Source organism: Lissotriton helveticus, chromosome 1_1 (assembly GCF_964261635.1).
Source record: "Lissotriton helveticus chromosome 1_1, aLisHel1.1, whole genome shotgun sequence".
NCBI classification, from domain to species: Eukaryota; Metazoa; Chordata; class Amphibia; order Caudata; family Salamandridae; genus Lissotriton; species Lissotriton helveticus.
The window spans coordinates 715,477,012-715,483,011 of NC_136057.1; positions in this window are offsets into that span (position 1 = coordinate 715,477,012).

Consider the following 6,000-nt stretch of genomic DNA (forward strand, 5'->3'; position numbering starts at 1 on the left):
ACCTGGATTTACTGCTTTGCTGCCTGGAGCCTGCCTTAAATCTTCAGTGATCCGCTCTGCTGTTTGAGCCCTAAATCTACGCCTGAACCCAGGACTACCAGAAGGGCTCCAAGGGCTAGGTTGCTGCCTTCTGTTCAGACCCATGGAGACATAAAAGGGTCCCAGCATCTTGAAACTACCCATGAATCCTGAACCCCCCAAGTGGTGCCCCTACATCTCTGGACCCTTTGTTGTGGTGATGAAGGTGCCCGGATAGCCACAATTGAAAACTTGGATCAGGCTTTTTGGATTAAAAATGTTGAAATGCAGCAAGACAGGGACCAACCTGCTCGTTGATCTACCTAAGGTGCATTACTAGTCAACCTGATTTCACAGCTGCACCCGCTACTTTCTTCTCCACAGCAGCAAATCCTTTTCAGCAGTCCTTCGACAAAAGGGTATTCGAGCTCCTGGAACTGTCTTCGGCTACAACCTCCTGCCTCGTCCCGCTGGAAATTTTCAACTTCCAATCAATTGACTAAGTCTGAATGTAGAAACCTTCACCACAACTTCGCCCAAAGGCTCCCGGACAACCACACCCTCTCGTCAGACACTGACTGCAGCGTTGGTCTGCTAAACCATGCCTTTTCAGAACAATTTTCCTGAAAGTCCTTCTAAGCCCAAATGAAAGCGCCGACTGGGCCCATTCCATTTCTTATATCTGACCCACACTCCATTGTGGTCAGCCATATTTTTCAACCTTTTTATTATTTTTTACTAAATACTTTTCAAAATCATAACTTGGGTTCTACTGATTGGATGCCTGTCATTTTGAGCTCAAATACTTCATTAAAATGTGCACTATTTTTAGAAATTGGTTTGGGATTTTTCTTGTGTTGTGTTTTCACATAATTACTGTTTGTGTGCGACATAATTACTTTACACATTGCCTCTAAGTTAAGCCTGACTGCTTTTTTTGCCAAGCTACCCAGGGTTAAGCACAGGCTACTTTAGTGACTGTTTGTGGTTCACCCTGTCAGAATTTGTTGCTGTTGATTGACCAGGGTTAACACCCCAGTTAACCAACAAGCCAATTTCTCACATATACCTACTTCAGGGATACATGAAGCAAAAGGACTCCTGACTTCAAGAGGGTCAAGCTGTTTGAGAGGACCATGCAGGAGACCTGTCTGGAGAAAAAAACTGGCACCCAGAAGCCTGATCTGAGGAGCTAAGAGTTACATGGTGGACAAGAAGGAATATTTCCAGGAGTTGGAGATTGAACCTCAAGGTAACATCTTTCACGGGGAAGACCCACTTGGTGTATCCAAACTGCACCCTACTGTGGTATGCTGGAAAGTGTGTCTAGTTCCCAGTAAACAGCAAACAGTGACCTTTTATTGGCACTTTACTTTTTGTCTGTGCTTTTTGCCTTCAAACAATAACAAGTCATATCATCTATGAGTCACAGTACATTAGTGTCTTTTTGCTCAAATTGTTCTCATATTCAAAATTGGTTTGATAATTATATTGTGTTGTGTTCTTTACTTTAAAATTGTTGGTAGGAGAACTTGCCTCCCAAATTAATAATCCTATTACTAACACCCCCATTTGACTCTGACAGCAAAGTTCACTCTTGACTATAAAAACAAGAGCCACTGCAATTTCAGTCACTGGTACTGGTGAGCCTCCCATATTCTACACAAACTGAATTGTAGTGCAGCACCATGTATTAAATACTATTTCATCCGCAAATTATATGCTAATTGCAACCCCCCTGTATATGGCATGGAATCGCAAACCTTGCAGCCTCTCAAAACACCCTGACATGTATTTCTGCGGTTGCATTCATAAAAGGCACCACCATGTCAAGCCCTTTACCTCAGCAGACGATTCCAAGAAAACACCAACAGTCCCTACAACTGTAAACTTGAAGCACACATCAAAACCAAAAATGCACCAGTGACATTTGATGAAGGTCACAAGTGCGAATCTCACCATGTCAAACTTAGCCTTCCATTATTCAAAGTTCGGTAATTTGAGTTCAATTATACTGGCAATAGTGACATATAAAATTTGATTTTTTAGAAAAAGCTTAAGTTCGCTATGAAGAGGTAAATGGAATTCAAGCTAGTATGGTTGGTAACTTATTAATCGCTCTGTCTAAATTTGACACTTGTGCCCAAAGAGAGAGACAAAAATGAAGGAGAAATAGTGGTTATTATTTCACCACAGTGAGGTACCTCCTCGCCCCAGCATCTACCACTAGTCATGACTCTAAGGTTGTGAGTTGAAATGGCATCAACAAATCCCCAATAAAGCCTACAATAAAGGTCTTCTATTTACTTTTAGTTTTGTAGTGTAGTTCCTATTATCCCAATAGGCTCTGCGCATTGGAATAATATCTTCAATAGTATAGATCTAGGGCAGAGGTTAACTAGGTCTTCTACTGACGATATTAGACTTAAAGTTTTTGGTTTTGCCAGCTAGCTCAGAGTTCACTAGAAACTTTCTCGAATAGACAAGGAGGAGTTTAACTTCCCTGGATAGACAAGAAGGGATTTAGTTTCTGACAACCATAGAACATGACAACTTTGCTCTCCCCCAATCAAGAGTGTATCTCTAGAGTCGTGTGAAAACAAAAGACAACTTATTTTACTCAGTCAGTACGTGCATTCTTAGTTTCACCAGTTTGTAGAGAAAGGAAGAAACGGGCGTGTTCAATAAAAGATGTTATTTATTGATCAGTCTCTTTTCTCGTACAAGAGAAATGAATCGATATTATTGCGATACTTATGGTTAAGTAAAGTGCATACAATAAAAGCAGAAGTATAAAATAATACTGCGGAAGCATTGATATGGTTTCTAAGCCATATGATAGTTAAAATTGATAAAATAGATACATACATATATACATTTGACTAATCGTACTCAACTGGTGCTTCTAACCACGCCTACCCCAGTGTACCTGACCTAAGCCTAATACGTGGGCGGGAGTAGATAAGTAGCAGTTTAAGTTAAGTTTGTTTTGCCAAGTGACTGACTCAAGAATTCTCTGCAAGGGGTTTGTTCAGTTCTGTACCTGAGATCTAGAATGGTTGAGGGCTGGTATCTCTCGTCTCTGGTCTTGATATTCCAGCTGCATGCGAGGGCTGCTTGGAAGCGCCGGAGCTGGATTTCTCGGCAGGAGAAAAACAGCGTCTCGTTCTCAGCGCGTCAGGAAGGCGGGGCAGCGCGTGTGGGCTTCGCTCTCTGCTGGGCTCCTCAGCGCGTCTCGCTGCTCCGATCTCGTCACCACCGCGTGTGTTTGCTTAAGGCAATGTCGGTAATATTTATACCTGTAAGGTGTCGAGATTGACGTAAGGATGGACATGGATACGTCAATAAGGATGTCATACGAACGGGCTTGTTCGCACATTCTTTTGCTGAAGTTCTCGGTGAAATCAAAACAATGGCCGCAGGGATTTTCCCAGGTTGTCATAGGTTTGATTTGTTTTGAGAACTCCGTATGCCTTATCAGGGACTGGAGGAATAGTGCTTGTCTAATTAGATGGCATGCGTTATTACCTAATCAGATAACACGTTTCTGTGCCGTGGTGTGGCTTAATCAGATAACGGTTTTTTGCACCGTGGGTCGGCTGCTAGTTAAGTATTAACCAGAACAGGGCCGGGAATAGGGGAATCGATACAGAACCTATAGGAATACATCACACCCACTCCACGCTGACTATGTCCATATTTACAAGATCTAGGCATAGCAAATACACTAGTAGAGCATGTGTATACCGTACCACCCCAAAATACATCCATATGCATTTTGAAACATGAAATATACGAGAAGATATATATATATATACATTATATGCATTCAAGCAGTATATTAATGCTAAATATCACGCATATTCATACATCATAACTAATAAAATATGAAAATCAACACATGAAATGACTCTTAATACAGAAGAAAAAAAAATGCGAGACCATTTCATCACAAAATAAAATATTTATGAACAGGCCAGAGGGCAGCTAATGACTCTAAAGTTCCTAAAATAGAAATATAGTTCTCTAAGAATAGTTTCTACTTTAAGCAGAAGATAAGTGTCCCGAAAATTGTAAACTATTTTTGGGGCCGCTGAAAAATAATGTTCCGCTGTCCGTAAACTGGAGAAAATTGTTCATGATACTTTATTATCAAAGTTGAAGGCCAAATTCAGGGTGTTGGGAACGCCTTGTGCTAGCTTGTTCAAAAGTCATTATTTCTGCTCTGGTGAGAACATCATATCATTTAGACTCTCGAAAAAGCTGTCAACCGCTTCCTGTGAAAGTTCCATTAACTCGGAAAAAGATGTTACCATGCATTCGTGAGCATGATTGCCTTCATTGATGTTTGGATCAGCATAGCTGACAGAAGGTCGTACCTGATCGATGCTGCTTTCATCTTGAACCTCACTACCCCTTAATCGTAGTGGTGAAGTCTCCATGAATGCCGTCATCAGGATTGGTAGCCGCAGGGGACAGCACAATGCATGAGCCGTGACCGGACCTAACAAAGTTTCTGCATCCATTGGCGCATCCGATTGTAGCGTCAGACAGGTGTCTAACACGCATTCTTCTCCGCATAGCAAGCACCTTAATACAGGTAAAACACAGCTTTGCCACATAGGTCTAAACGAAAGAAACCAAGTCATGTTCAGGTCTCCAAGCCGGGACAGTCCAAGGATTCTAGATATCTGGTCCCGGTATCCAATGGCTAGGATTGTTTCTTCCCTTGTCGCAGGTGTTTTGTCTGTGACACGGTTTGCCATAGCGAAATAACAGGATCAAAAATAGGATTCCTGCCACTAGTCCTAAAAGGAGAGGAAGTCCACCAAAGACGGAATGGACAAAGTCTGGAAAAATACCCAGAATGGCTTTAAATGGTGTTAGAGCCCCTGAAAACACTGTCTTAAATACATTTGAGACTCCACTAGTATCAGAAATATTTAAGATTTCGTTCAGGATGTCTGCGAAATGTATGGGGAAATTAGTTGATAACAATGAATGAATCTCTGCCGTTGTCCTTGCAACTTGGAGATCATACGTTTCTTTTGATGACGTGAGCCTTGTAGGCGTCTGAAGGAGCACAGTTTTCATTCTGCTTAAAGTATCAACTCTAATGGAAGAAATTTTCAAATTCGGCCATAACCTTGCCTCCCTGTCTGGCATTGCGCTGGGGAACAATACTCGTTCACAGCACATGACCTTCGCAGTCGTAGTTATGAGATAAGCTACTCCGGGCACCAAGCTACAACATCTGCGGTCTACGATTATAATGTAACTCCCGTTCGATAGTCTCCTAAAGAATGGTTCTATTTGTGTCGCAGGTGTGCCTAGCTGGTGACATGAAAGGTTATTTGAGGACCCTTCACAGGCTCCGTGTAAACTAATACCATTACACAGAAGTGTACCGCTTAGTGACATGGCACAATTATTGCCACTAAGAAACACTTTCCGGCCTTTATTACTGACACACGCGTGTGAATAGGGCAAGTTCCATGTTGACTTAATGTACCCTTTACCCAAATTTTCATACATGCCAGCCTGTATATATTTTTGGCAGTATTGAAATCTGAAAGTAGATATTGGAATATTAATTATTCCATGTATTATCCACTCACTGACAGGTCGTTCTGACATTGTCAATGGTAATCTCTCGAGTTTCTCAATGCTCAGGATTGTATAATCAGCACCCTTCTGTGCCATACTGATTTGTTTATCAGTAAGGTTAAAGATATCGAACAGTGACGTTGTGTTGATTAAACGCCAAGGCACATAGCCTGAACGCAGATTTTGTAACGTCCAGCCAAGTTGTACAATAGAACGCAATTGGGACTGACCGTGTTGTAACAACAGTAAGTCTTGCGATATTATGTCGATTGCTGAAGACACAATGCTGTCCAAAGAGTATATTCTGGAGGACAGAGTCATCAACCCATTGTCCACTACAGAAAGTGATTTTTCCAAATTAATACGGTCAATTTC